Consider the following 22,479-nt stretch of genomic DNA (forward strand, 5'->3'; position numbering starts at 1 on the left):
TAGAGGCGCGCATTGCTTGTTGCGGTTTTCTGTTACAATTCGGCCACCAATTCCGGTTTCGGTTTAAAACAAACGGAAAACGGTTTCGAGATGTCCATATTGTGTGTGTGTGTGAGTGGGTGTATGTTAAACCCTGTGGCGTTTTCTATTTCGGTTTTACTACTCTTTTATCAGCGTTTCCAATTTATATTGGCGTGCGTAAGTTTATCACTGATTTGTTAATTATCAAAACCGTTCGAGCGTCCGACTTAAAAATAACAAAAATTTTTGCGGCAGGAAACTCATTTTGTAAACTCAATTTAACTTTGTTGTTTCTAGTTATTTTTGGGGTCTATATCGGAGAGATATTTCATTATTGTTTGTTTTCGATTGATTTTTAACTCTTTTTAGTTAATATATTTTCTATTTTTAGCGTTTTTTTTTGTTTGTTGAGGTTTTGTGGTTGTGGTACGTTTTTATTGGAATATAATTTAACCAACTTTACCTTTATTGCTTCTGGTATTGTTAAATAAACATTTTCTAAACGTGATACGAAATAGTAAACGAAAATCTTCGTCACCGCACAAGTAATTAAACATAACTTTGTGCTCGGGATCGGGTCCTAGACGTGGAGAATACCTGAGTCCCAAGTCCTTTGAAGCCCCGTCGGCGAATTCAGCCCGGGAACGCTCCGTACTTGATCAACCAACCGACGTTTTAATAAAAGCCCGTCGCGCGAATTCTTCTTATTTCTTACTCTTTCGCAACGCGACTCTCGGAAGCTTCACAGTTCGCGCGTTCTTACCGCCTCCTTATGCTCTTTATGCGGCTTTTACGTGCGAGCATTGTTCCTAATCACGGCGCGGCAGTGGGCGCATTGTTTCGTCTTGACGGCGCGAAGAACAAACGAGTAACGAACTTGAACGTGCGCAAGATTAAAAGCTCGGAATTCCCACGTCGTCAGCCTCGACATTTTCCTTGCGTGTGGTAGGTGTAGATATATGTGACACAGACGAGAAGCTTTGACGTCCTCATCCCCAACATACAAATATAGGTATCTTAGGTATGATAACAACTCGCCCAAAACTTCAACGTGACAAACAGTCGAAAAACATTCACTAAAGCGATTTTAATCAAGAAAAATTACCAATTATTATAGAATACACAAAAAATTAGTCAGTTTCTGACAGATAATACATCATAGTCAATCGTCAACATCATCCTTGTCATTATCATCATCTGCCGACGGGGGTATAAATAAAAACACTTACAATGCGGCTGAAATAAGGTTATGTTGCGCGTCCTTTGCGCCGTGGAAGTGCCCGAGGCATTTCGCTCGCCCGCCCGCGCACAGACAATCACTCAACTGCATGTTCTTACATGTTTTTCTTTAAATAAATTACCCGAGTGCGGTGGGCGAGCGCGCTGCGCAAACTTGCAACACTTGCAACTCTCGCAATGCCTGCAACTGAAATATATTCGATGCAATAATTGGACTGGTGATGGAGGCGAGCGTGAGGTGCTAGCGAACGATGCACGTTATGCTTTCAGTAAAGTGATTTTGAAGCGAAACTTGCACGCGATTACCTCCGCGCTGCATGTTTTTCTTCCGCAAACTTTTTCCCTTTGTCCAACTTTCAGCGCTCTAAATATAAAATAACACGAGTTGAAATGTTCTGCCGGTTAATTCCTTTAATAAACCGATATGAAACGGGTATAAAATGTAAATCTGCTTACTTTTTTGCTCGCTGCGTTTGTATTAGTTTTCATTTTCACAAAAAGCGTGCGCTTGAGTTGGATTTTATCCTGTAATCGCGCGTAATGAAAGCAGTCTACAAACTATTTCTATTACGAGTCGCGTCGACTTGTCTGCACTGTGCACGAAATCAATTTAATTGAAATAGTTTCATTATCTATGATTAGAGAGAATGGCTTTGCGCGTATTTTGCATTCGTGTGCAATTTGTGCAATTTTCGTTTTGATAAGTGAGCAGGAATTGCTGGAGTGCCGCCACCGCTCTTGGCAAGACGCGCGCCGCCCTCGGTAGACAAACATCGCGATAGGCATTCACCTTCCCTACTGCTCCTGCTGCATCCTTCGGAGTGAAAATTAGTTAAACTAAGAGCGAGGAAAATTAAACGAAAATTACGTTACCAGTGGGCGATGGGTAAAGACAGTGCTGGCGCAAATTTTCGCTCAAAGCGAGCGAAAAACTAAATAAGTGCGAAACGAAATGTCGGCACGTGCAATCGACAAAGAAACGAAAATAGTTGAAACAGCGTCGTGGCGAGTACGCGCCTCCGGAAAACGCGGAATAATATTAGTGTCGGCGTAATTGCGAAAAACGTTACGCTTCAGCAAATATTTCATTCTGTTTCGTTCTTTGTCGTAAATGTATTGTTATTTGACTAAAGTGTCGGACGCTGATTGGAATTTATTTAAATGTTTCTCGTGCTTCCTGCAGCGCAACATTACTTTTATTCCCGTTTATTGTTGTCGGGCGTTGGGAAAAAGTGCTTTTAATTGGAATTTATGATTATTCAGAACGCCATTACCACAATAATAGATTAACTTTAACTTTTTTGGTATTGTTTGGTTGCTGTATAGCAAAAAATCAGCGCACTGGCGAATAAATTGATGTTTGTGAACACGTACTGAATGAAACAATATCGATTTGAATCAAATGAACTGCAATAAAACTTGTTATTGCGTAAAAATTGTTTTAAATTTGTATCCTGTTGTTTTGATGGCCGTGGATGAAAATCATAAAAGCTCATTTGGGTAGTCAAAATTTACATCTCTACGCTCTCAGTTTATTACAAAAGGTCGGGCGCGATTCATTATCCATCCGGGCCGTGACGCTGGCGGTGGCGTTTCGCTACGTCTGTTCGAAACAATTCGCCACGCGCCGCCGTCCCCTTCATGTCGTTTGTTTGTACGTACATCCGCGACATCAAACCCGTTCGCATGTTCGTTCGCTCCTTCGCCAGCGAGCCGGCCCATTACGAGCGTATCCTTTCCATCATCAGACGACGTCGGCGGCGGTGGCGGCTGTAGCTCGCCAATCGCGTGTTGTGCGTTTTGCTCTCGCCGCGTGCGCACACATGCACGACTCTCGTTTGATTTAAACCGAAAGCGGTGGTTGATGAATGGATCTATGATCGCTAGTCATTTGTCTGGATTGCGGGCGCCCTATCTTTCCCGTATGATTGCGCACTTTGCGCGCCGCGATACGTTTTCCGCTCTTTTCGGATTTATACGCAATAATTTGCGAAGCGAGACGCTGATGCCGACTGTGTGTGGCGTGTTGTGTTGTGCGTTTCATTCACACAGCAGGGTATTGTTATTATTGTACTGGAGCCGTTTCTATCGTAACATCTTTCGGCTTTGCTCGCGTTTTCGTGCTTATAAAGCATCTGAAGTTGCGTTGTGCGTTGTATAACAGGCCATCGAGCCGCGTGTTGATTGTGTTGAGTCGGCAATGTTTTCCTCCTCCCTCGGCCTACGTCGAGGAGTGTATTCTCTTGTATAGTGCTTGTATGTGCTTATAACGTGCGTCGAAATATAATAGATAATTCAGTTAGCATCACGGGTCCAAGGACCTTTTGTGCGTGTGACAGATTCGACGGTTTTATTGTACCGCTCAAGTCAAGAGTGCACGAGCAGCGCGCCGGGCTTTATACGGCTTTTAATCATTTGATCTCAATTTCAAATTCTGTTTTGATCACTTTGTTATTGTACATGCTACTTTTACAATCATGCTTCTGGTCCAAACAAGTCCTAACAGGAAGCAATCTTGTCTTTCATGTTAAAAATTTATTAGTAAGTGCTTAAATAATATTAAATTTATTTTCGTGGAAATAAAGCTCATTATGTCAAAAACTTTTTATGATACTCTGACCTAATTGAAATATTCTGTTCGGCAAAGTTTTTAAATTTGACATAAACTTGTCATTATCATTTTCCAATTAATCTTTTTATAGTTAAAATAAAATAATTGAATTATTGTTTTATTGTTGATTTGTGTGCGTATTTGGAGTGCAGAAATCATGATTCATTAAATCTTTACGAGTTTTTCAAACTGCAGTTGAAATTCGATGGAAGCACAGCAATTTTGCAATTTACTCTAATTGTTGTAATGTAATGACGTGCAAATTGCATTGCGGAAAATTAATTCAAACCCAGCGATAAGTCATTAAACAGTCGTAAATTCAAGGCGTGTTAATGGCCTCGAGAGATTCTATTAAGAAAACTTTTTCTATTCTAACTCGTTGAGGAAGCAAGTACTGCTGGATGCAAATTAAAAGCCTTTTTGACTAACGCATCTCTGTACTACAATTAAAACACTATTCCGCTTGTTTACAATTTGCTCATTTAAAATAAATTCTCTACTATATTCTAAAAAAAAGCAATTTGTGCTTAATAATGACATTTGAAGCAACATGATGAAGCACTGTGCAAGTTTTCCAGGTTGTTGTATCCTTTCACGTCGATAAGCAGACACCATTTACGTCTCTGCATGCTTTACGACGCCATACGCATCCTCGTTATATTTATTGCGTACGTAATCCATCAAACAACAAGACATTATGGGATTTTCAAATTATAGCTCGTCGATCTCGTCCGCCCGCGCGCTACTCCGCAGCTTTCACTGAGCTTTCGTCCACCTCCATCTCCCAACTCGTACGCATCCAACACATCGCATCCATGCGTGTCGAGCCCCACTCTGGAGCGCGATTTTTGGATTCTTTCAAAGTCTCCATCCGCTTTGGTCTCTTGTAAGACGTATTATATACGTTACGTGGTCCTTTCGCCATCTCGACAAAGTTTTTCGCAATTTTCCACGATGTTGCGCCCCTCGCCGGTTTGTTTTATCCCTTGATCTTTATAAGAGCAATTTTTTGCTTCGATGCGAAGGATTTACTTCGGTCAGGAACCAGCCCAGCGCACCAGAACATCCCGGCCTTTTTCATGGCCGATCAAGGAGGGCTTCACGTGCAGAATAGAAAAAAATCACGGCAATTTGCCTAGGTTACAGATTTTCGCAATAAAATTCGGCTCGTAAAAAGCGCACGCATAAACAATGCGCACGTTCACCCAAGAAAATCCAACTCGGCATGACGTGCGTATAAAATTAACATATATGCGCACGAGTTAATTTTCCACATTTATGCTTAATTGGCAAAACTTTAATCTTTCCCAACTGCAACGCTGGATATTTATACAACTAGATTTATTACGCAAAATAAAAAACGCTTCGTTATGTTTAATTAAAACTTGCAGAGAAGAAAAGTTTATTAATTAAAATTTAGTTTTTGCTGTTAATGCGTACGGGAATGTCAAGAACCTAAATGCGCCACTGTAACTAGTTCATACCATGCATTGTCAGTGTGTGACTACTGCCGGTGTAAATTTTATAAGCAAACACGTGTAATGCACTGTACGCGGTGGATGGTGAACACCGGTAATCATATTTCAACATACACGCATTTATGTATAACTAGTAGCCGTACCCGTAATAAATGTAAATGTGTAAAACTGCTGCCATTGTTGGTTCTTGCAGTTTACTGCTGCAAGAATTTACTAGGTTAGGCAATGCAAGCGCTTTGATAATAGGTACGTTACGGAAAATGTTGCTGTTTGCACAGGTGTTGTAGGTTTTACTGCTTTGATTGCTCAGCACCGAGTAATAAAACTGAGAGTTCTGCGTTTGAAACCTGTTCGCGCAAAATGGACTCGAACATTACGCGATTTTATGCTGAACGGATAGCATATGCTCAGAGTGTCATCATACATTAAAAATTAACAGCCATAAACAGCAGTTGACACTGCTGATGCATCTAAAATGTTTATTTTCCGGAAATAACTGTTTTGAAGTCGTTATTCTCGAATAAATTGAGTGTTGTTGTGATTTAAAGTTTAAGAGGTTCGTGTGGAATTTCAATTATTTCTATTGAACTCCATTGGAATATGGAAACGATGAGTAGAATTTCCAAATGAATGATTTTGATTCAACCGATTTGACCGCGCTGAAATCGATGGACGTGCCGCCGCCATCAGTCAAAATCTGAACAGTACATTTCCACGCAGCGCATGCCGCCGCCGCACGCGCAAATATGTGATCAATATCCGAATAAATTCCAATTTGGATTTAATTTTGCACGCATTCGCCTCAAAGTTACGTGCGCCGAGCGGCAATTTGTCGCGGAAAATTGCGGCTATTTACCCTTCAAAATTGACACCGCATTCAACACCAATCAAGCAAAAGTGGCGCACCTACTTCATTACGTATGGAAATGAATTTGGTGTATTGGTGCTTTAAATATGTCGTTATTCGCTCACGTGCGTTGATATAAGCTTACCATTAGCGGATTGACGCTTGTCCATCGTAACGGATAGCGAAAAAAGCGTCGTTGCGAAACAAGTCGCAAACCCGTGTCGATTGGGGAACCGAGGCGTGATACACACTTTCGTGGAAAGGATGTGGAAATCGGCAGGAGAGCCGAAAACGACTGTGCGAGGTGTGCGCGACGGTTCGGTGGCGCCCCGGGTAGAAAGGGACAAGGAGGACAGGACCCTGGAGGTTTGCTAAATCGATGTTCGTTCCTTGCAAATAGCGAAGATAAAATCGCCCAACCTGACACAGATGCTTTATCTGTGCAAACTTATCAATCGCATTTTCATTTTGCGCTTCTCGCTCGCGCCACTGCTTTGTTTCTCGACGCTTTCGCGACAATCTCATTTTATTTCTTAATTTTCGATTCGCTTATCAAATTTTTTGCAATTTTCTTTGTAGCCCTAGAAGGGAAATTCAATTGAAAAGGAATTTATTGTTTCCTCAACGTCAAAACTTTTTTCAAACTCATGGTCAGAGCAAACTGATAAAACTTTGTATGCAATTTCAAAATGTACGTACTCTGTTGCACAATTGTTTCGGCACCGATGAGCGATGTCTACAGTATGCAACTGAAATCGGTTCGAACCAATTGTTGTGTTATTCTCGGGGAAGTTTGCACATTACAGCGGCAAAATCAGCGTTTGCGATCAATAATAATGGACGCGGAAGCTTCGAGCACGTTTTCATATTACGACATTCGGTATTCTATTATTGGCCTAGAACGTAGCAACTATATTACCGTATGCTATACCAGCTAAAATAATAATCTCCGACTTTCCTGCATACAAATGATATATTTAATATTCAATGCAACCGCAGCTTGCAAATAGGAAACAAATATTCACTTCCTGCGAATTCTTTAAGCGTGAATTTAATTTAATTGCGTCTTTATAGACATGGATCAACAAAAGAAATGAAATTATAAATGTGAAATGCGATTTAATAAGCTTCTTTATGTATTTTTTCTGACACAAATTTTCTTTCGTCGCTACGGTTGAACTGTGCCTTTTGCTTTGCTTTCAGCTAATTCTTGAATGCATTTTTAATGCGCTGATGTTCCTGTCACTGAATACTCGAGAAGTAATCTCTTAACAGAATTTATGACAAAAAAAAACTATTTTAAGATGCTTTTAATTAATTAAATTAAAATTATTAGAGTATTTTTATTTAAAAATTAATTTGCTTAATGAAAACGGATTTTTATTTTAATGCTTTGGCAGTGAATTGTTAATTTAGAGTAGTGTGATTGTAATGTTACAGTTTGAGCTCGCATGTAATTTTCAGTTCAAACATTTATTTAGAGCAATCGCAAGCCATTTATCAGTCGCACACGTTGGACAGGTGCACGTAATTCCGTTATTGATAGGGACTCGAAGGCACTTCGCGTCCGATTATCTGTACTTTCACGTTCAGAAGCATAATACTCTTTTAATTTTTTCCACGTTTGGCGCACAAAAGAATGATAAATTGTCGAGGCGCGAGCGCCAAGGCGAGAAGCCTCTTTCGAGAGTGTTCCCGGATACTTTCTGGGCTTTATGCGGCGACCGCTTTTTTGAATTATTGCGTGTGTGATAAAACGCATAACGAAATAATTATCTGGGAAACAATAAAATCGGCAATAACGCCGCTTATGAAATTCCGCAATCAAGCAAAACTTTTCAGCTAAATCACGTTGATACGCCACGGACAAGTCCTCCGGGAATACCAAAAGATTTTTAAGACGAAAATAAAATAAACTTGGCGTGCTAAGCAAAAAATAAAAAAATAAAACATCCAAGCGAGGTGTGTGTCTAAATCAAAAAAGTCCTCGTTTTATTTGTTTTATGTCTCTATAGAGTAAAAAAAAGTCCGAGGGGTGCTTTCCCGATTTCCGTTTCGTGCGTGGGTGCTTCGAGAAAACTTTAAAATACAGCGCCAACAAAGTTAAATCCCCTTATCGCAACAAGTTTGGTAATAACTAGGTAAAATATTATAGAATTATGGTATTCGGAAGCCTGAACGGCTGCTTGAAAAAGTTTCGTAAAAATGTCGATTTGTCGAGTTTGAGTTCGTTTTTTTTTTTCGTAACGACATGCTTTGATCACGGTGCCAGATTATTGGTCGATGTGGCACACATTTGACGTGGGTGGTAAAGCGCCCACGCTCGGTTAATTATAAGCATTAATTAAGGTATATAGAGCCGTTCAACATTGTGCACTTGCGCGGCACCGACTTTACGTTCGCGTCGATCGGGATGAGGTGATTAATTAAAATCCAAGCTGAACCAAACCGCCGTCGCCATCGTCTTGGGTAGGGCGTTCCATTTTCGGCAAGCCCAACAATAACACTTAAATGCAGCACAGATGCAAGCGATGTTAAATCATTAAAATTTACAGCTTACCAGCCTTCAAACTAAGGGCGATTCAATTAAACTTTGTGGCATTTAGCGTATTATCAAATCATTTAACAAAACATAATTGTTATGCGTAAATAACATTTAAGTATTTTATCATAAAATACATTTATATATTGTATCATTTTAGCAACTCGTGGAATTTATATTAACATATCACATAGTAAACAAGAACCGGTATTAAATTCGTGCAATATCTAAGATCTAATCTCTCCTACGACAGTCTTAGTAAACTTTAATAGCAAAGCAATGCAAACATGAAATAAGACGCTGCAATTTCAAGTTTATAATATATTAAAATTGCATAATTATTTATAGTTTATTTTGGGCTAAGTGGGATGTTTTATTAGTGTTCAAAATTGTGAATATAAAAACATGATTCAAATGCAGCTTGAATATCTACTTGATGCTGATGCGCTTGGCTGATGCAAAATATTCACTTCATGTTTATTCTATGTTGTGCACTTCTCTTTTTCCTAGACTGGTATTTTGCCTCCCTTAGCGTCAAACTTTAGCTGTCTATAAGAAGAAATACGAGTGCGGCGCCGCACCGTTTTCCCTTCTCGTTCATCAGCCAGCCAGCCGCCAAGTTTGCGTACTGCAACATATAAGAACAATACTTTCCCCGAGTACCTACTTTTACGTGGAAGTTGACGATTCGCAAATAATGCGACAACATAAAAACGACGCAAATCTGCACGCTGCGGAAGTTTAAAAATAAATTAATAACACATTAAGACCCCCGGCTTGGCGCTGCCGTCATTGTAATTCAATTTCACGTTAGCGTCGCGCCGCCCGAACAAAAAGAACACGCCGACACAAAGACAGCTCCTTCGACAAAAGAACAGGTAATCCTTTTGTGTCTCTTTATATTTGCCTTCGTCAACGCGCTGCTGGTCTACGTTGTTGGTGCCGTTTTAAACGCCTGGCATAAGGCGACATATCGTTTTGGTGAAGGCGCCGGGCAGCATGCAAAGACATGGACGTAGACCGAGTAATAAGTGAAGTCACGGCACAAATTTATCGTTTCTTTGGAAATTTCCGAATGTGTTAGCAGTTAAGTAGGTGAGGTAATTTTACGGTGGAGGTAAGTGCCGGGCTGGTATAATGAAAAAGGGTTTAAGTTGCAGCGCGTGCGTAAATATGCAAATTTCGGACGTTCGCGATGTTCTCGGCGCCATTACGTGCCGAATATCCTGCGCGCCGCGTCGCACGCGCTCGCATAACTACGGCCGTGCGCTCGGGATAGACTTTGATAATGGTAAATAAAAGATGTGCGCGCACCTATAGTTAATTCCGAGCAAGTCCTGACGCAAAGCACCGAAATAACTATAAACCCGGTCGCCGATGTTGAATCCGTAACTAAGGACACAAACGACTTACGTGTTTGCTCGCTTGCCATACCAGTCGCATACTGTCCACGGTTCATAAAAAATTTACATAACTTTTTGGTTCGAACTCGCGCCGCATCGAAAAGCGTACAAACCGGAAGGTTTGCGCGCGTTTACACGCGTCGCGTCGTGTGTAATTTATTTGCATTTTCATTTATGGCGCGTTACACTGTGAGCTCAAGCTGAAACATAAAACGTAGTTGTTAAAAATTGATCTTATTTATTCGGTATCAGGTTTGTTGGTCAAATTTCTTGGTTTTGTATTTACGCAAAGGCTGTAGAGTCGTTGCAACGGGACATAACGCGTGAACGACCGCATAAAAACACGTGGAAATGCAGTGGGCGAATTACGCAGTTGAAAAAGCGCCAAACCAACACGCGGAAAATAAGTAACAAAAGTAGGGAAGGGCGCAATGGAAAGACCGAGACATGACCGAAACGAGCGGCTTGGCCAGAGTAACGGCGTGTTTCGCGAACGCCATACGAGCGTGTATTATGTCCAATCCAATTTTACACAGCAAATTTGTTGCATTGTGGACGAGCGGGACGGTCCGGCTGGACCATAAAGAAATCTATTAAATTTTACGCTTCAATTATTTCGAAAAATATCGCCGGCGCCGGCTTATTCATTATTTTAGGGCGCAACGGGAAGCGTCCTTTGCATTCACACCGAAATTCACGCACAAAGCTTTTATGTTTGGTAAGTGATTTCGTTTAAACGATACAGAATTATTCAATTACGCCCGGGAAAATTTTATAATTATAAAAACTGGTTTAGTCGGACACGTTTTGTTTCGATTTATTTCAATTGTGTTTTACATACAGAAATCATCTGACTTTTAAATTTCAAATGGTTTATGCACATTTTCCATTAATGTTACTTTATCTGTGCTATAATATTTAATGTTTTTAGCAATAAAAAAGTTTATTTTAGAAATTCTAAAAATAAATCTCTTGGTAAAATAGTTTGCTGTGAAGAATTCGAAATTTTTGTTGCTGAAAAACGAATTCAGAGCAAAATTAAATTTAAAAACCGAAATACAAACAATAGCATTGCAACAAACACTGAAATAAAATTATTCCGCGCAACCGAAAAAGGTTTGTCTGTCAGCGCGTGTGCATCGGAAAGGTCCGGCCGAGCTTTCGGACGCTTCATTCGTTAACAAGTGTTTAATTTGTACTTTATTGTCGATGCGTCACCGTGTTTCACTAATTGGAAACGCTAACCATTGATCGACGAAATTTATTTGGTTTATCCGCACCACGCTGCACAATAAACATGTAAAATTTCGCCGGGTTTAGTTGCATTCGGCGCTAATCCATTTTACTCTCAACAAACTACGATTCGCGATAACTTCGGGCAAATACTGCAGCGGCAGCAATCGATAGTGTATGCGGTTCCTTTGCGCTTTCGAAATATACAGACATTGAGAAAAAATCATCTCTTTAGAAAAAAAAGCGCCTTTCGTGAGCTTTTCTACAGCTTTAATTCGTACGTTAGCCGTGGGAAATTTACATATTTTTAATAAAATCCGACACGTGCCATCACCTGCATTTAGCGGTGGGATGCTGTACGTTTTTTTAAAACTTTTTTACTTTTCATCTGCTTGCGTCTGGATTGTTTTGTTAGGTACTTCTGTGCGGCGGCAGTAGGAGTGCAAGAGTATGTGTAATTTTTTTTCGGCAGAACCACCGCGTTTGCAAATAAAAAAAGAACAGACAAACAACTCGACGATACATTGAGTGCGCGGTAACGTTGTGTCGAGCACGCTGATGTCGAATCCAATGCATTTGCAAGTTAAATTTGAGGCTTATTCGGGTGCTGTGGGTTGCACAACGCAGCGCAAAAATGGAAAACCTACCATTTAGGCCTGCGCTCTGGGATAACTACCTCTTTTATATTGATAGACAGCAAAAAACAGCGCCAGCAAACAGCAAACAAAAAGTATAATTTTTTTGCTTTACCAATATTTGCAAATAATAACACCATTGCCATGTTTTTACTCAAAAAAAATCTATAATAATTGACAGTTCAATATCTTTCTACCCGCAAGCACATCATATATTTTTTTTGCCAACCAAAAATCACAGATTTTATCTATAACATTACGTAATGGTTTTCATGCGTTCCCAAAAGAGTTTCTGTTGATACTAATTGACAATTTGCAAAGTGTTTCATCCGTATCGAAAAAAAGCGAGTCCCAAATAAATATTAGAACCGAATTCGTTTCCTCGTCATTCTTTCAAGGCAGGCAAACCCGACCCATTTCCTTCAATTCCCTTATTCGCGTTTCGTCATTCATCCGCGCGATAATAACACGTGCGCGCGTCCATTGGAATTCCGAGCTCGATATTGGTTTAGTACATGGATGGTACTTTTATTTTTATTACCGAAGCCGAAGTATCCCAACGCCGAGCGAGATAAACCGGCGTTCCAATCCATCTTGGACCTTCTGCCACAACGTTTCCGCCCTTTCTCTCGGTGAATTCATTAAATATTTGTGACGAACAAGTTGTAAACAATTTACACTTTCACGCGAAAATAAAAAGCTGTGAAACTTTTTAATCACGATATTAAATTCGCATTTTCAACGTTGTAGATATTTTTCGCAACAATTTCACGTGAATATTTGATTTTTACGTAATAAAAAGTCGAGGTACGTAACACGCGTACCAAGGTACTTTACGCAGGATATGCATACACTTTTATGGTTTATAACTACCACTTGAGTTCAGCCACGTAATAGGAGATCCAAATCAGGACAACTTACGCCACAACTTACATCATATCATATATCCAGGAGTAGTCTTCAACTAGACCCAACTCGGCGGTCTTTATTAGCGCATTAAACAATTACGACAAAACTATTTTAATGAGGTAATTAATTACCGTTAACACGCTGCACATGTTCCAACAAATTGAACATCAGTAATTTTCTTTTTAATTGGCTCACAAATTAAAATATTTCTTAACGTAAATAATGAAATTATGTTTTTGATGTTTAAAAAGAAAGAAAACATTATCACATTTCTATTTTCCACTTAATTCTACTTTGATACCAATAAACGTGTTTTGATCTTGGTCTTATCATGTTTCCTCATGCTCTCACGAAAAGTTTTGCTTATTAGACGTCAATAAACTTTACGACTTGTTGAGCACGTTTTCTCGATTTCTCTGATATCCGCCAAGAAACAATAAACAACTTTTACGCTCCGCACTCCTCCAAACTAATATACCTCTTACTTCAGCTCAAATTGCGCATCCTAGGTTTCCCGCTTGTTCCGGAAGTTTGCTTTCACTTGGAGATATTTTTAATTTCCAAGTTTTACTCTTTATAAATAGGCGACCTCGAGTGTCTCGTCCATATGCTATCTGAGGAACGTCTGCTGTTTTCTTTAGTTGCGCGAGTTTTTGTTGCTCTTTATTCATTACTAGTTCCGGCACCGGTATTACAAGCACAACGTGAGTGCTCAGTCGTAATAGACCAGTAGTAGTGCATGCGTTCATTGCTTGCCTGGCTTGCTGGGACTTTCATCATTCGCCGAAAAAACCGCAAACGAAACAAACTTTATTGCTGGTTACGAGCTTGCGGACTGCGGACTCTGCAGCCCGGATAGCTTCTTTTTATATATTTCCTCATTTCTTTTTCCTCTCCGCTTTTACATTGTTGCAACACGAGTACGCGTTTGCAAAGTCCTTGTCTCCTCGTAAAACCCTGTCAGCGCCGGCGGAAAGCACGCACCATTTTATTTTTTTAAAACTAAACATTGCACTATTAGACCAACATTTTGTGCGTTGTGCGGAAAAAGCAAATTTTATCAAAATACGCCGGCACTTGAATCCGCCGGATGTTTTTGAGTTCGCTTCGATGCAAAGCGCACCCTCGAGCTCTTTATTTATTTTGATTTTTGCTAAGCCAGCTATTTTAACCCTCTGTTTTTCGAATGTCAATCGAATTGGAAGAAAAACGATTCCAACATGTTGGCCCGCAAAATTTTAATTCGCTGAAATTCATATAGGTATTTGCACCATTCAGTTGATCTTCGCTCATCCTGCGGCATTTGCAGTTAACATATCAACATATTCACGTTTGGCGGGCGTTTATTTAATCAACAAGCGGACGCACTTTGTGTGAGCAAAAAATTGTTTGATGCGAAAACGAGCACGGTTGTTTCTCACCAACTGACATTTCCACGCATATTCAAATATCATGTTTAACCACCAAATGGTGCGGTTCAAACAAACATTTCGCTTGTATGCACATCTCTTTCAAAATATTTATTGCTGCAAATTTAAAATTTTTATTTTTTGACTAGGAAAAAAGTATAACTTGATTTTTACTGGTATATTCCGTTCTCTCAATTCACTTCTTACTCCACTTCTTTCCTCGATAGAATTTCCGCCGTAACGCCCTCGCCATCGTACATCTTTATAAGGTGCATTCCGTCTAGGGCCTCTGTACTCTCGCGGCGCACATCTGCGAACGCGTCTCTATTAAATTAGTTAATTCGATAAGCTTTGGCGGCGCAGCCGGGTCGGTTCTTCTAGCTTATCCGACCTTCGGCGTCCCCAGCCGTAATTACCGGGTTTTTTAATTACCAGGATGCCGTCGCCGCGTCGGGACCTGTTACCATTGTGTAAATATTCACTTAGTGTCCGAACGAGATCTCCTGAGTGGCTCATGGGACACGACGAATGTTGCAATAAAAGTAGTTACACGAGGTTAAACACTGTTGGCGCCGTTGCCGTAGTGATGATAAAAATACCTGCGAAGTGATATGGCGAAGGATGCGGATTAGCCAGACATTGTCGGTATGTCAACGCGTCAACATAGGCTCACTCTTGAATAACGCGCTTTTTTTATGACGATCGTAAAGAACTTTTCGCGACAACACACACCTCTCGCGTGACACTCGGGAGTGGAAAATGGTATTACGCAAACGCCTGATTTAATGGAGAATTTATGACACCTATGAATAGTATCAGTCGTGTATCATCTCATTAAATTTAATTAATTATTATTGTTTTTGAGATTTATACCAGCAATTTTTGTTTAAAAAAAGAAGTTTTTCTATATTACAACCAGTAATATTCGATACTTATATACTTATTACTTATTACTGGTAATATTCAATATTCTACATACGAATGTGATTATTATAAAAGCAATATTTCCGATAGAAACTTGTAAAAAGTACAAAAATTGTTATTATCCTTGTACACCTGTACACGAACACTAGGGCTCTCCTTTTTTTCACTCTTTGTCTAATTCGTTTTACCTCATCCATTGTGACAAAATGTATTGCCACTCTGTGCCGCAGGTGGCAGTAATTCACAATTTCCCAATAACAGCGGTTTGTGAGCATAAAAATAGAATTACACATGACACGAAATAAAAACACGAGCGGCCGGCGCATGCACAGCCTGTCGGCGATAAATTTAATTCTAGTCCACTCAAAACAAACACGAGTATCTATAAGTGCCTTTTCAGCAAGTCTCTAAAAGTGCAATATGGCCAAAAAAAATTGAGGAAAATATTTGTATTAATATCGGAAATGTAATCGAAATATAAATATTAACTAGGTGTAAATTGAAATTTAACCCACTAGAAATTAATCCATTATTATCTTATCCACTCACACTTACATAATTTCAGTTAGAGTGGTGGAGTGTGTATTTCTCATTGATTTTCCATTGGAGAATATACCAATTCTGTGCATCACATGTAATCCTGGCAATCGGCAATAAATACACGTACAACTAATGTGCGCTCCACCGCCCATCGCGCCCCATCATCCCCCCAATCGCCGCAGCCGGTCGTTGCCTATTCAAAACAAGCAACTTGGTATAACTTTGTTAAACTCATCGGGCGGTGGCGGCTTGCGCATCGTGCACTTGTTACTTCGCACTCCTTTTCGCATAGAGCGCTCTAAATTAGTACGCTGTCGATATGCATGCCCTGCTAAACGTAACTTTCTCGTGGATCGCTCGAATCGGGCGCATGCATTTAACATGAAACCGCCTGCAAGTTTTCGCCGCTATTTATACCAGTTGCATACACAATTATTTCTCATAATATTTGGGCATCAACAGCATCGTGTACAATGTGCAGTGTGCATGCAGCGGAAAGTTTTTAATTGAATAGTCTATATATGTATTAGTTTAGGTAGTAAAATTATATTTGAGTAAGTAATTTCAACAAATAATATAAAAGAAAAAAATACTAACACTAAAATAACAACGAATAACTCATTGTTTCCAATAAAATATTTATTTTTAAGAAAATGTCTCACAGGTTAACAATTTTTCTTTCTTAGAAATCTGTTTTACAAAACTTTACTGCAAGAAATATAAAGTAAGTAAAAGTTATTATAGTAACGTACAGATAGAAACAAATTTAAGCTTTTTTTATAGTTATGAATTAAAAATACTGACAGTTATCGAATCATTGAAAATAATAATACTTTGCAACATGTTTGATTACAATTTTAGAATTAGCATGCAATTTGTTAAACGCAAATGTAAATTATATCCATTCACGAAAATCTGCATTGCTGAAACAGAACAGTGAGCTTTGTGCAGTTTCATATTCAGCAAATATACTCGCCCGAATAAATCAATTTGACTAATTGCGTACACTGTTCATACGCATGTGATTAGTGAAACAATATGCGTTTTTGGAATTAATAAAATTATCATATTGATTCGTTGATTCAAGGCATATCCAAAAATATTATCAATACCAAAGCACAACCGCCACAATATTTGTGAATATTGCATTTTTCAGAGTGATACTATTAGTATGCATCAGCTTTTAGCCATATTCTGCATGCGGAATGATCAAATTATCGCTCTAGTTTGGCGAATTAAGTTATTATCCTCTCAGACATAAAGTGCACCGGCACTACGCCAGGGTCGGATGTATTTGAATAATTGATTGTTTGTGCATTATATATTCATAATTTGATGGCTGGCCTCTTTGTCTCTTTCTCGCTCACTGCGGTTTGGCGGTATCTTTATGTTTTGCGGCGCGCCCCGGGCAGAAAGGAAATTATAGAACTTAGTTGTGCGGAGGCGGCGGTAGAAGGGGCACAGACGTCGCCAAAGCATAAACTTGCATCGCCTGGATATCGTGTAAGGAACGCCGTTGGCGCAGATATGCACTGGCAGCCATGCAGGCGTAAAACGGTCCGCAGCAGGAATTGTTGGGCAAAACGTGGTCCATCCACTGGGTGCTCCTTCTATTTAATTTGCATTTAAACCAGCTTAAGTAACATAACTTACAAGGTACAATGTTCAATAATTGAGGTACAATTAGATAACGATTAAATAATAATATAAGTTGTAGTTATTAATTAATTACGCAATAATTATAGTAGATGAAGACGTAATTCCTAAAGAAATGGATTTTTATTTAAATATTTATAGTAATCGGTTAGTAAATGTCGAACGCAGTTTGAAGTCTTTTTAGTTTTGAGTTCTAAGTGATTATACCCAGCGCACAAACCTGGAACTTACGGAACTTGAATTTAATTGAACAATTAATCTGGAAATTGTGGGGGAGTATGCAAATTAAAACGTGTAGATAAATCATAATCATACGTTGTACAATGTAAGATTCCAAGGTGTTACACTAGTAGATTACAAATTTATTTTTAAACCACTTTTACACCATATTCTGATAACCTTCTCAAAGTGATTAAATATTCCAAACGCATTTTTTCAGCTTTGAACCTATTTTTATAAATATTGTGAATTTTTTTGTTTTGTAATTTGTAACCTACTGTGTACTGCTTTGCTATAGCAGGAGTATAGTTTCCCTCTACGTGAAAAAAGATAAGGATCGTACTTATTTATGCACGGTTTGCATGATTGTCGACAATGAGGCGATTCGACATGAATTCAACGGCTTAAAACTGGTTCATAGATTCGTACCTCGGTATCGCAACACCTTTGCCGCTCGCCGTGATAACCAAATTTCATTATTTCCCCAACTACGCGGCGGATGCGAAAAGCGTTGCGAACAATTTCCTTAATTAATAAAATTAAATATGAATTATGTAAAACGGCGGCAATTTTCGGAAAGCAGATACAGTTATTAAAATTTTGCGCTCCAGAAATTTATACCTACATTGTACATACGCGCACAAAATATATTCATAACAAAACAGTGTTCGATTACATTTATGAACACTCAACATGACAAACAACACAAATTACATTTGTCGATAAAATTGATCCTAATAGGTTATTTCCATAACACAAATTACTTTGGTAATTTTTTGTATGAAGTAAAAACGCATTTTTTACTCCAAAGACTTTTTTGAGTTTAAAAACTGATTCAGTTTTTGTTATTTCGCAGAGATTACATAAAATCCGTAATTCCCAGTATACTCGTACACATAGAAAATATCCGAATGCACTGGTGAAGCACGTGCGTGCTGTCAATGTAAAAATTAAAATTTTATACGTAATAAAATGAGTTTTTTTTTTTCATTCGACTGCTTTTACAATCGCATGAATTCAGTGTACTTGTATAGTAGATATGTGTGTGGGTGCGTTTGCTGTTGCATTCGTCGCATTCGAATTTGCTGTCATGTGAATGCTGCATTGAAGACATAAAAGTTGTAATTATTAAACCGGATCAAATGTTACGAACGTGTTACATGGTTCATTCTATTCACGTGAGGATTGCGTTTTGATTGTGTTTCGTGGAATAGAATATCTCTGGCGGTGTAATAACAAAAGAGGGTTTTAATTTGACTGTGATTTGTTTCTAGCATGATGTTAGACTATTAAAAAATCACTATTGTCATTATTATTCGTATACATTTATAGCTACTTGAAACGCATATTTTGATATATTATTATAAATTTTTCCTTTTTCTCTCTTGAAATACCTATACAAAAAAGTTTTCCACAATGTGGTGAGGTAAATTTTTAGGTATAATTTATAAATATAATGTTGATTTTCAATAATTACTTCATTTTACAAAATTTACCAAAATTAGGTTACGTTGAAACAATTTCACAAATGTACTCCAATTTGTAAATTGTTGATAAAGTTGGTAGATATCACAACATAAATCAATTGGAAATAGTCATTTACGAACATAACCATAGCACGAGTGAAACAAACGTCAAGTCGTGACATTGTGTAAAAAGGAAACGTGCACACGGCACGTTCTCAACGGAGCAAAACTAGTTGGTGGGCGGTTGTGTTGTATTTAGTATGTCCGTAATCAGCGATTGCGTGATCGGTAATCAGTTAAGGATTTGCGCGTCGAGAATTCGTAGGGACCGGGATTACTTCAAGCGTTTCTAAACCGCCCGCAACGCTTTTCCTATGCGTGCGATTTCTCCACGCTCAGCAGCGCACACCGAGTGTGTACAATAATGAACGAATTTGCGAATTGAGATTGCCGTAAACTCAAACTATAGCAATATATATCTGTATCGTAACTTTTTAAGTACAATATACGTTTAATTGGAATTGGAAAGTTTTTTGCTCGTCTGGTCTCGGTTAATACGCTGGCAAAAATACTAATTGGATGCGCTGGTATGAACTGTATGTAAATTCCAGAGCGGCGCGGCTGATTTTCGGTTCGACATAGTTTTCGGGTGTTTGCATCGTCGCCGCTTCGTTGCTCGCAGCCATCCAGATATCTATACTGATTAGCGAAACTTGCCACGAGGTTAGCGGCGCGGCAAAATACCGTGCCGACGCTGAAACAACTCGATCATAATTTAGATAACGTGCGTTGATTTAATTAATTATAATAAATTAAAGGATTATTTCTGGACGTGTCGCGGCTGGTGTGCATTAAAAAAAATCCAGGCGTATAAAAACGCAAAAAGTCTGGTTTTGTTTTATTTTGTTCACAAAGCTGTCGGATTGTCGTTTGATGTCGACGCAGGTAGTCGCGAAAATGCGCCGCGCAAATGCAAAAGTAAATAGAGTAAATAAATACCGACGAAGCGTAAAAATATTCTATAACGTTTCGGTTGTTTACTCGTGGGGAAGAGCGCGGGCGTCACGTGCTGCGTATTAAAATATTTACGACAGACGAGAGCAAAAACGCGAGATGCGACGAGAGAACTACCGCCGCCGCACGGAAGTGGATGTATTGCGACGAGGCGAAACGAGGCGCGCGCGCCGGCCGGAGAGGATGACAGACCTTTTTTATATTTCCAACATTTCCTACATGCATCATTTATTCATACTTTATAAGCCGGCGATTTGCGTTCGCAGGGCGGTGGCAGGCCGGACCGACGCCCAACGCGTTTGCAATTTATATGTATGGCAACGGAAGGACTCCAAAAAGGACTAAAACACAGCATTTACATTTTCGGGGGTGTCGCCTCCGCCAAAAGTTTGTTTGTAATTTTAATTCGCCGCTTTCTTTCGCTGTTTCCTTCTGCCCCACGCGTACAAAGAGCGTCAAACAATTATGCCTCGTTTTCTTTTTTTGCACGCACACTCTTCGCAATTTGTTTCTTTCGGGCGCGCTTCGCAGGCAAATAAAAACAACTTTTTGTCTTCTAGAAATAATTTATTCGCGTTATGCCACATTCGTCCGCGTCGTGAACGACGGACCTAAGGAAGTCGAAGCGCGTAGAAATGACGCCCAGGCGGCTAAAACTGAAACAATTTTAAATTCAGCGAATGAATAATAAATTTCAAATCAGCCGGTGTGTCGCAGAAGGTAAAAAGGGCTGCTGACCTTTCGGTGGTAACCTTCAAAGCTCGGCTAAATGCCATCGTTTAATTTTAGTTGTTTCTTTTCCTTCTGGACAGGCGAAATGTCTAGGGGTATGGATTTTCTGCCGACAACAGATAGAGCCAATTAGTTGGTATTTACTATTGCACTCAATTAACTACGTTTAAATGTGACGTTTATTTATAGTCGAGGTACATTCGGGTACATTCAGATTGAGAGGTAATCAATACAATAACCACGGGGCAAATGTTTACTGTAAGACAGATATTCGATGAAGTGCGTTGCAAATTAACTACAAAACATTTCAAATTAATTGACAGGAATTTTCAAGAAATGTCAAAAGTATAAAACACTTATTTCTTATTGTTTCGACATAAAGCAGTATTTGAATGTAATAATATTCTATATTAATATATTAACTACCTAAATGCTTATTGGCGTTAATACGCAATAGCTAATCAGACAGGCATTAATCACGTAATTACACGTTGCATTGACCCAATCCATTGCGCTTTTATCTAATCGAAGTTTGACATTGATGTGACACAATCGCCAATCTAATGCCGGACACCTTGCGCACTCAATTGCTGCATGACTAAATTATGTCGCAATACGCACCCGAATCAAACTAAACATGCATCGTGCACTAATTATGTTTCATTGCGAATTTAACATCCTATACTTGGCGGCACTGAATATGCCCAGTCACAAATAACGACTAGGTTCGCCATCGACAACGAGCGTCAAATTACAACCGTAGTTATGTACTATTGTTGCATATACCTGTATCTCCATCCTACATAGGTACGTCCTGCAGCGGCCGGATGTGTTTCACATTCGTTTCATATTCGGCGAATTCGACTGATGCCGATGGATCGAATGGCAGTGCGCGGCAGCGGGTTTTAAGCCGTTCGCTTGCCGAATTCGAGCTTTGCTCTTCGATGTAATGTATATTATGTAGCTTAGACGTATTAGACCGGCATTAGATATACACGCGCCGGCGACTGCTTGACGTACACGTACAACTGTTTAGCTGCATTGTCGTTCGCTTGGTTCGCCGTCGGCTTCCGCCGTTTCATATATTAACATGCGTGGGCGCGGGTTGTAAGCCGACTGGGAAATGCGGAATGCCGGATTGCGAACGCTGAAATAAGACGTGGAGTGAGGGACATGAGATTGGGCCTGCAACGAAGGGTTGTGGGTTTGGCGTCGGGTAGGATTTAGATTTAGCTCAGAAACTTAATCCTGCTCTGATTGTGCGCGAAGAAGGATTGTATAATTGATCAGTATAGGTTTATACACAAATGTATATATTCCGGCTTAACTTTTTCATACATTCACCAAATTCAGAATTCCAAGTCATTGCAATAGAGAGAATTACGTGATCTTACGTCTGTTTTGCAACTATCGATTAGAGATAATTTCAATGACAGTTGTGAAAGTTTACAGATGCAAACTTTGTGCATACCGTGTTAGTCACTTATCACTCTTGACCTGTAATGTAACTTAATGCAAATATTCAAGTGAGAACATCATATATTTTCGTTACGTTTTGTTATTCTCTTCGTTGGATGAAGTTTTCCTCGGCTAATTGGTAG

At 39.3% G+C, this 22,479-nt stretch overlaps 1 protein-coding gene across 4 annotated transcripts in view; it reads left to right on the forward strand.

Annotated features, from left to right (window-relative positions):
- Nucleotides 1–22,479, forward strand: part of LOC135794826 (chaoptin-like) — a 122,575-nt gene that overhangs the window by 37,782 nt on the left and 62,314 nt on the right. The window lies entirely within an intron of this gene.

The sequence above is a fragment of the Atheta coriaria genome, unplaced genomic scaffold (assembly GCF_025399875.1).
Source record: "Atheta coriaria isolate IRGN ID8LTWV9N9 unplaced genomic scaffold, Caltech_Dcor_3.1 hic_scaffold_6_pilon, whole genome shotgun sequence".
NCBI lineage: Eukaryota > Metazoa > Arthropoda > Insecta > Coleoptera > Staphylinidae > Dalotia > Dalotia coriaria.